Source organism: Cydia pomonella, unplaced genomic scaffold, assembly GCF_033807575.1.
Source record: "Cydia pomonella isolate Wapato2018A unplaced genomic scaffold, ilCydPomo1 PGA_scaffold_29, whole genome shotgun sequence".
NCBI lineage: Eukaryota > Metazoa > Arthropoda > Insecta > Lepidoptera > Tortricidae > Cydia > Cydia pomonella.
In genome coordinates this window covers 270,788-281,481 of record NW_026907864.1, presented here as the reverse complement: position 1 = coordinate 281,481, position 10,694 = coordinate 270,788, and positions in this window count along the sequence as shown.

Sequence of the window (10,694 nt, the reverse complement as noted above, 5' to 3'; positions counted from 1 at the left end):
AAATCACGATAAAACTAGTCACTCGTTCCAAAATAAAAAAAAAACGCTGCAAAAGGAATTAGTTACATCGACCCTGTTATATCTATTGCACACGTAGAATCCTATTGCTGTCCCGCTCACACATTGACATCGATAGCCGGTGTAATAGACGGGACAGCAATATATTTTCGCGCCTGTTCCGATATAGATAGGAACAGGTGGGTCAGTATACGAAATTCCTCGTGCCAAGCGTCCTTTCTTTAGCACATATGTATAAATATAGATATCTAGTGAAAATTTCATATATTAGAAAGACAATATAAATTTAATATCAATTTTATGATTTTGGCTTTACCTAGGTATCTGGTATTTCTGGAAAGAATATCACAAATATAAGCAAAACGCTATCACGGCGCGCAAAAACAGCAACCGCAAGACTTCGGGGCCGGAGACATCAGGGCCGGAGAGCGGACAGGCTGTGTGACTGCGCGGAGGGTTGGGGCTGGCGGTTATAAACTCCTGTGGGTAGAATATGATATTTTGAGCCCGATTCTGAATTAAATTTCTTGTTCTGAAACTGTATGGGTTTAATGTAGATGAATTTGAACAGTTTGACAACAAATTTAAACCTGTCTTATAATATGAACAAAAAAATATTAAAGGATGTCGGGCCATGCTCAGTGTATGGTTCCTTAGGTACTATTCTATGATTATAAGCTACACGGAGGCTATTAAAGTATCATGTACATTACAAGCATAAGGGAGTACCTGCGCAGCGCTTTGAACGTTTTTTTACTAAGAAGAGGACTTTTTGCAATAAATCATAAACGGCTGAGCCGATCATGTTCGCTATAGTTTTCATGGAAAGTATTTATGAAACTTTTGTTTTACGTTTTTTTAAGCTTAGAATAAATTTAAAAGTGGAAAAATTGGAAAAATTACTGTCTTGGGTGAGACTTGAACTCACGGCCTCTGGATAGATACTCCAGCACTCTGCCATCTAAGCCACCAAGACCTCAGCCATAGGCAGCAAATTTTCTCACCATATGCTGCCTATGGATATTCCTAGCCTCGTAAGGCCCAAGGTCCTACCTATAGGACTTATTCAGTTCGATGAAATTTAAATCATATTCAATTAGGATAGAGTTGCATTTGTTTTGTTTCGTGCATTTTCAAACAAAATAAAATCTACTGTATTCCGTGCACTATAGGTTCAAATTCCAGTGGCAAATTTTGGATTTTTCATTTCTATGGCTGGGCCTTAAGAGGCTACCCGGACCCTAGAGGATCCAGAGGCCGACAGTTCAAGTCTCACCCAAGGCAGTAATTTTTCCACTTTTAAATTTATTTTAAGCTTAATAGCATCGTTCGCAGACGTTCCTGCTTGTTAAAAATTAATTGCTTTTTTTTTAATGTAACTACATACACTGGCTACAATATATCACTGTTATTACTGGTGTATCCATGCACACACATGGGTTAGATTTGACAAATCTGGATCTTCATCGTGGATGACACGAACTATAGCAACTTATTCATAAAAATATCTACTCGCTTCCTTGTTATAAACCTAAAAATAATCGTATCTACAAGCCGGTGCAGATGCATCGGAGAGAGACTAGAGACCCTGGTCGCAGAGCACGTGAGCGCGTCAACGAGGACAACAGAGTCGTACTTGCAGAGCAGCACCGACGCCGCACACACGATTTCGCCGGTGAGTCTCTTGGCCGCGGAGCGTGCCTCTTCACGCATGCGTAGCGAAGTGTCCACGTCGTAGATGAGCGCGTCAAGGACTCCAGAGTCGTACCTGCAGAGCAGCACCGACGCCGCACACACGATGTCCACGCCGGTGCGCCTGTCGGCCGCGGAGCGCGCCACTTCACGCATGCGTAGCGATGTGTCCACGTCGTAGATGAGCGCGTCAAGGACTCCAGAGTCGTACCTGCAGAGCAGCACCGACGCCGCACACACGATGTCCACGCCGGTGCGCCTGTCGGCCGCGGAGCGCGCCACTTCACGCATGCGTAGCGATGTGTCCACGTCGTAGATGAGCGCGTCAAGGACTCCAGAGTCGTACCTGCAGAGCAGCACCGACGCCGCACACACGACGTCCACGCCGGTGCGCCTGTCGGCCGCGGAGCGCGCCACTTCGCGCATGCGCAGCGAAGTGTCCACGTCGTAGATGGTGGAGTTGATGAGCGCGGCGTAGGGCCGCAGCATGGTGAACACGGACACGGCCGCCGCGGACGCCTTCCCGCCGAGCGGCGACGGCGCGCCGCACTCCACCGGCCCCATCGACATCACGCCGATCTTAAAACAATACTTATTTACGATACAAGTGCAGAAAATACGAAATTACCTATATCGTACAGTTAGCATCAAAAGTAGCGGATCCAATAACGCTTCATAAGTATCTACCATTCTGTAACAGCTTAACAAAAAGTGATGTGTTTAATATAGAACAACTAAGACTGTAAAAGATATATTTTTAAAAGCGAATTTTAGAAAATTATCTATATATTTGGAAAAGTTATTCGGAATATCAGATACTTTTGGCGCGTTGTTTGCTGTACAACGTTTTACAGTACATATGGCTCTCTAAAGTTTCGACGTATTTACAGAAAGTGCTCATTCCCGCACGCGTGCGGGAAAGTAGCACCATAATATGTACTGTAAACACATTTTCAACATTTTACTCGTACTATATTAATCAAATTTCTTGACCTGCGATTCCTCTTCTTTTAGTAATGAAGATCGAAGAGAAAAATCAAATGGGATGCTACATTTACTGTACGTCAAACACATACAAATCAAAGAAGGATGTAATAATGACTAACCCAAGAAGAATGGAAACTTGAGCACTCGTGATGTGGGACGTAAAGCCCGACCAGAAATATATGATCATTGTCAAGAGGGCGCTGTTATTCTCATGTATAGGGTGACAGTTCAGTTTAGTATGAAAAATTTGGTTCCAATGAAATTCCGCAATATGACGCGTGATCATATATTACTGGTCAGGGTTTGAACACTTATCTATATATGCTAGGATATAGTATAGTCAAGTTAACGAAAAGTATGGAAGTAAGTCGTGTAGTCGTGCTTTTTTTGGATTCGTTAGATGGCGCAACTAGATTATTTCCCCCGAGTTGCACCGTTTCTATTATGTACGGAAGACCGTTAAATTTTAGGTATAAACTATAAAGTGCCGTAATTTTGGAGTAAATTAAAAGTTATTGGGTTCAAGCTAAGTAGTGTATAGAGAACACCTTGGTGCATAGTATATCTTAATTAAAAAGATGTGCAATGTATGATACCCTAAAAAATTTTTTTTTTTCGATTGCGGCTCGAGGATAAGTCAGTCGGTTGGTGCAATCTCAAGTTAAGCTTTTTAAAGCATTATAAACATTCAGTTAACTTTGCACGCCTGGGCAAATTATGGAACATGTATTTTTAATTATTTTGTACATTGTGCTTCGGGGGAAATTAAGAGAGACGTGAAAATTTTAAAAACGGCACTTATCTAAAGACACTACATTTGCACTAAATAAAAAATAGATTTTTTTTACCGGAAGTTTGTCAAAAAGTAAATAGAATTAATCACAACGAACTGCAAGCGAAGGTGGTTGCCGCACACGGCGCGGGGCGCGCGGGGCGGGGAGATAGCGCAGCGCGCAGCTAGGGTTTGCAATATCCGACAATTTTTCGGATCCGGATACATAGAAATAGGATATCAAGAACGACTGTCAAACTTCAAAAGTGCGCCCAAAAATGAAATGCAAGTTTGTGCGTAAATTGTCTATGTGAGATCAAAAATAGTGATGTCATGTTACAACATATTAATAATCTATCGGTGTTTGACCGCTTTATCGACTACTTATTCAAATGTGTTTGATTGTATAAAAAAATGTTATACGAGTAGGTATGAAGGCGCTTCCCTTAGGGTCATATAGGGCCCAAAAGGTGCCTTTGATGAAACCAGCACCATATTTTAGTATGTTGTTAAGCATGTTATTTTGACAAAAAAACCATCGGGAGACAGTTTCTAACGTGGTTAAGTCACCAGTTATGACGTCATCAAAATGGCCGGTGCCGTTGTAACGTTGTACGTATACGTATAACGTACATGTTTTAATTAAGTATAAGTTTTAATTATATTATCTTCCCAGCTCTAAATAATATATTTTTTCCTTAACGACTGTACTCGCGGCCGGTCCAGCGACTACGTCATGGAAAGTTCGAGATGCAGCGGGGCGAGCGCCTTGTCCTTCCGTTGACCGCCAGGGCAGCCAGTCCGCGCCACACCCGATAAGATACGCACGTACGGCCGCGCACACGGAGCAGTGTCGTCTCGCGCGCCGTACGATTTTTAAATTCTTAATTTTAATGTTTGTGAGCGCGGACAATTATAATTATTATTCATAAAATTAATCCGCGACGCTTTCGCGCATTATAGTTAATCCCACACCCACGTACTGGGTGCGTCGTTATTTTAAAAATAATCTCCGGTCGAAGAGACCCTCGAGCCTTCACCACCTCGACGGCAGGGCTGGAGCCCTAGTCGTTCGCCCGCCGTCGCCTCGGCTCCTCTTCTGCGCTGTCGTGACACCCACCAGCTGCGGATCTTTCGACCAGCCAGGGCAGTACCACTCCGGGTGCAAATTTAAGACCGGCCATTGAGTTCCCACGACCCTTTATAAATTCTAGTTTTTTTATATATAATAAAGTTCTTTTGTTAACGTAGCTGGTAGTTCTTTTTCTTATCTCTGCCAACTTTCCTAGAGGACATAATCCCTAGGGATTAACGTTACACCGTGTTCAGAATATTGCGTATACCACAGAAAGTATATCACATGTAAGCTTGTGTGGGTCATAAAAAGCAAAATTAAATGCGCTACAATAGCGTTTATACCTACATTTGACCTTGTAAGTACCATAGTTTGCGAGAAATTTTAAGTTTTATTTAAATTTTCCCGAAAAAAAATCCGTTTTTTGTTTTCATCAACTTTACTAGTAACTTTACAGGAAAACATTGTATCAAGATATGAATGCTACATTAGTAAGCTATTAAATTCCATTAAAATTTTGAAAATCGGTTTATTAACAAGCAAATTACACTATTTTTGTTCCATACCGGATGACACCACCAAGAGTCGGATGGCTGTTTCAATACAATTTGCAAGGCAAATGATGTTTAAGTAAAGGTAACTTGCTGAACGATATTTATAGTAAAGTAATATTTTCGATAAAAGTATTATTATCAAAATTAAGAATACTGAGATCGTTTTATTGTAATTTACTCCGGATCTAGCTAATTAAAGTTACACACTAATTAAACAATTTTTTTTTTACGTGTTATTTTGTCCCAGAGCAAGCACCTTCGCATGCGCAAAGCATAGTGTATTTAAATCCGTGTTTTACTCACCCACACCCTGTACAGCGTTCTTTGCACTTGCAAGACAATAGCTCCTTGCAGCTGAGACTAGCATCAGGAAGGGTTTTCTACAAAGAGGTGTACGCTGGTCCATCATTTTTCTTTCGCCAAGCCTAGTTGCAAGAATCTAGCATTTGTGGGTCGCTATTCAGGTAAATTGGTCCCAATGTGGGTCTGTTAAGCCCTTTTTATATGCTGTAAGAGAGCATCCTGTTGAAGGAATATACTCGATCGCTCTGTTTTTAGGGTTCCGTAGCCAAATGGCAAAAAACGGCACCCTTATAGATTCGTCATGTCCGTCTGTCTGTCCGATTATTTCCTAAACAAGATCCTCCTCGCAGTATTTACATTACCTATTTGTGTCACTACTGGGTGTCACTACTATATGTAGGGTTTGCAATTAGAATATTGTGATATTCTAATTATTCGAATATCCACCAAAATAAATATCCGAATAAACGGATTTAGATAACACAGAAATAACGTTTTTAACTATGTTTTAATACAATGATATTATCCCAACCAATTTTAAATGATTACTTGATTATTATAATAGCTAACATAATGTTATCTCTAAAACCGTACTTAATAAGGAGGGTTTATATCTGGATTAGCTGGTGCATAGTTGGAAATACATCCAATGCCTCACCTCGTGTTCATTCGTCATGAAATACTAACTATGAAAGCAATACTTACTTACTTTACTGGATCAGTGACCCAAAAAGAATCTTGGCCTTTGACACAAGTACAACGTCACTCTGCTCTATTCTGCACCACTCCACGCTAGTTGAATACCCCGAGGGCGTTTTAGGGCTACATCGCTCCTATCTTCTCACAGCCCGATTCTCTCCCGTCCACTCCAAGTGACCAAGTCTGCGAAGTCGTGCGGCTATAATCTCGCTAATTATATTGGGTGCCGCAACTAGCTACTCTAGCTCCCTATTTTTCCTACGCTTTCATCTTCTCTATCTTCATCTCTGATAGGTCCCAGAATATTCCGCCAGAATTTCGTCTTCTTAACTAAGAACTTGTTCTTTTTTTTCTGATTCAGAGTCCAAGTGTAATACTTACCGATGCCATTCATCAAAATCTAATTATTGTCTTATAGACTTGAATCATGGACAGTCTACTGATCAGCTTGGATACTAGAACTCGGTGAAGCGCTGCTGAGCATCTTAGGGCATTTTGGATTCGAACATCTATCTCCTCTTCCCGATTACTTTAGGTAAGTCTTTTCTTTTCGATCTGCGGTGGCAGCATGGTTCTATTTTTATCACTTGTCACTATGCCCTTCATGACAAATGATAAAGAGCTGACCATCTTAGCCCTATTCATTTGGAGATATTCTAGTGGTTGATTATCAGACCAATTTTCTCTCCTTCCTACTCTACTATCCTAGCCTTGGCCTCCAGGTCGCTTTTGTTTTGAGCCTATAGCCCCAAGTCATCAGGATATCCAATGATCTAATGTTTGCATTAAGCAACATTCGCATTCATTGTATAAAGTTACTGCGTGACATGATGTACTTATCAAAATTGATGTGCTGTTAGTATTTGAATTGCTTAAATATATGAAAATACTATATTTAAATGACAAAATTATTCATAAATTTCATTAGAAAATTGTTTCGGTTATAGGTCAATAACCATATTTAACGGATCCGTAATATCCGGATCTTATGACCCGCTAGATCCGGATCTTATAGAGAGAGAGAGAGAGAGAGAGAGAGAGATTATTTATTTGTGAATACACAGGTACAATGATCGATCTTACATAGGTTTCGTAGTCTCACCATGCTCTGCCAAACGTGGCGTACAAATACTAACTATACTTAAACATAAAACATGGATCATATTAAAATTTACAATTTGTAAATTAAATATTACATAATCATTTAAAACATAGTCACAAAAAATGGAACATAATACTTAAGAAATAAAATTTTAACATTTAATTTTCATCTAAATAATCACTTATTTTATAATAACATCTTTCAATTAATAGTGCAGTCAGTGTTTCTTTACATTTAGATAGTGGTAATTTTTTTAGACAGTCAGGAATTTTATTGTATATTCTGGTAGCCATTCCAAAAATGCTTTTCCGCATCAACGTAGTGTTCCGTTGCTCATTGTGCAACTTCTGATCGTATTGTGATCGCGTTGCAAATCTGCGGTATTGTGAGACTTTACAGAATAAATTAGGGTTGCATTTAACAAATACTGCCATTTCTAATATATAAATACACGGAAATGTTAAAATTTTCATTAATTTGAATAACGGAACACTGCTTTCTCCGAATTTTTTTCCGCACATTGCTCTTACGCACCGCTTTTGGGCTATAAGTACATTTTCTCTATCGACTGAATTACCCCAGAATATAATCCCATATCGGAGTCTTGAGACTACAAGTCCATGGTAGGCCGACAGCACTGCGTCTTGGTTTACTATTTTTGATAGTTTAGAAAGTGCATAAGCAGATTTGTTTAGTTGTTGACATATCTCAGCAACATGAGGTTTCCAAGTAAGTTGACTATCTATTAATAGGCCTAAAAAACGTGTTGTGTCTACATTTTCTATTTTGTCATTTTCATAGTTAATTTCAATTATATCAGGATTAATGAAATTTATGCGATTATAGAAATGCATTACATTGGTGTTTTTAAGATTGATTATTAGATTATTTTTATTTAACCACATTATAATATTATTTAATTCAGTATTAATGTCCTGTGCGTAAGTCATTAGGCTATCGCAATTTATTATAGATGTGCTGTCGTCAGCAAACAGTACTATTGGATAATCAACATCATTTGGCAGGTCATTAATATAAACGAGTCAACGTCAACTATATTAATATATTAATATAGTTGACGGATATCCGGATATTTCGGATATCCGGATCTCAAACCCTACGCGCAGCGATTGTTCCGAGACAGTTTGTTTGACACTTTTGACGGGCAACGAGCACAAATCTTTCTTCTGGCATTAAAACGGAACTATTGTTTTAAACAATCATTGAGTGAACTAAGTAGTCTAACGTTTTCGTAAGTATATGGAAAAACGCGATTTTTCGAATTTAACAAACATTGAGCGTACCTGTATTTAATTTGTTCACTGTCTGTCTGCATACTTAGAAACCTTTTACGAGAGGTATGGGCATTGTGAATGTCATCTCGATCTGTGTGGTAGGGCACAGCACAGCGGATGTCATTCCAGATCTAGAGCAGAGCCCAACTGGGGAAGTACCTCCACCTTACAGAAAATCGCAGCCAAATAACACTAGACCCTACTCATAGTGTTGTGTTCCTGCCGGTGAGTAAGGTTGCCAGAGCTCAACGAGGGGCGGGAGGGGGTTAGGGTCGGCAACGCGCATGTAACTCCTCTGGAGTTGCAGGCGTACATAGGCTACGGATACTGCTTACCATCAGGCGGGCCGTATGCTTGTTTGCCACCGACGTAGTATAAAAGAAAAAAAAAATCATACTATTTTTGCAGTAGGTACATGCCACTACTCGTGCCTCAAGAGCCGTGCTTCGTCGGTGCATCTACGCGCGTTCCTTCTCTTGCCACTTGCGATAGGCAGACACTCATATCGGCACGTCAGTGCATATTGAGTGATCAGCACATTTAATATAGATCTTGCGCCTCCACTCGATAAGGGATTTCCTCTTCTGTCACGTAGTATACTTATATATAAGGATAGAATAGTAAGTATTAGGGGATTCAAGTGGACAAGCTGAGAGACAATACATCTGTTAACCTGTATACTGTGTTAAGTGATTCAACCCCTCCACCCCGGCGCTCTGCCTATTACATGGCGACCGGGACATGAATTCTGCGTGAGGTTCTGCTTCGTCACATCGCTGCTGAGGAGACAACAGGAAGGCGGCATGAGAACATCATCCATAGCAGGTCCATCAACAGGGTAATGTTTGACTCATAATAACTTACATTACGTTTCAAATTGTGGAGTATTTAACCTGTTGATTGGCAATGGGCGGACAGCAGAGCAAAGATAACGTTATCGTGACCGCGCCCAATAACAACACCGCGCCACTGGTGTCAGCGGGCTTGGAGTTGACTGAGGTCCTGATGATCGTCGTCGTGGGATACTTGTCAGTCTACGCTTTGTCCCGGGTCTACGAACGAGTAAAGGGACAGCTGTACAGCGGCTGGGAGCGACGAGCGGCGCGGCGGGCTATTCGGGGCGAAAATGTTTAGATAGGTGTGTTAAAGGTTTTTTTTTGTGTAGTGTAATTTGATATACTTATTTGGTTTATTTTATTTGTGTTTTATGGCTAACCTTGTCAGTTTGTTAGAAGAATTACGTGTTATTAGGGATAGTATAGTTAAGTTAGGTAAGGACAAACGGCAGACTGTGCAAGGTAGGAATAAGTTATTGTTAGCAAAAGATGTTAAATGTAAATTTGATTTGTTAGTTGAGGATATAGGTAAAAAAGAAGTTGCAGCTGGGGATCTCGATGTGGCTTTAAAAACAGCAGACGACTTCGAATGTTTATTTTTGGAAATTCAAAGGCTAGTTAAGTCGGACACGGTATCCGAGATGGCCGATTTTGATTTAAAGACGGCTCTTTCGCTTTTGCCTGTGGTGGACGTGGATGAAAATCAAATAAACCAATTGATTGATGGGTTACAATTTTATAGCGGTACGTTAAAGGAGAAAGATCAGGCCGTTCTGATAAATTTCGTTGTTAAGACGCGGTTGTCGACTAAAGCTAAGTTAAAAATTAAAAGTGACTACGCGACCGTTTCGGATTTGATTGGCGATATTAGAAAGTATTTGTTGCCTAAAAAGTCGTATACAGCTATCCTTTCGCAGTTGCAGAGGTGTAGGCAAGGAAATAGGAGTATAGAGGATTTTGGAAATGAGATAGAACAGCTGTTTGCTAACCTGACTTTGACTCAAGCCGATGGAAATTCGGCAGCGCACGATATCCTTCGGCCGATAAATGAGAAAACTGCTATTAGGCGTTTTGCGGAAGGATTAAATAGTGACAGGATAGGTACTATTTTAGCAGCGCGGGCTGTTGAGTCGATTAGGGAAGCAATAACTATTGCGGTAGATGAATCGGAAGTAGTTCAAAGACCGGCAACAAATTGTTTTCATTTCTCAAGGCGGCCTTACAATCAAAATAGAAATGGTTTTGGTAATAATAACAGACAGCGTTACAGTCAACGACCGTTTAGTTCTGCGCACCTCAGTTATAATCGCAATGCGACTCAGCAAGGTCGAGGACGGATAAATTTCCCGAGTAAGCGTGGA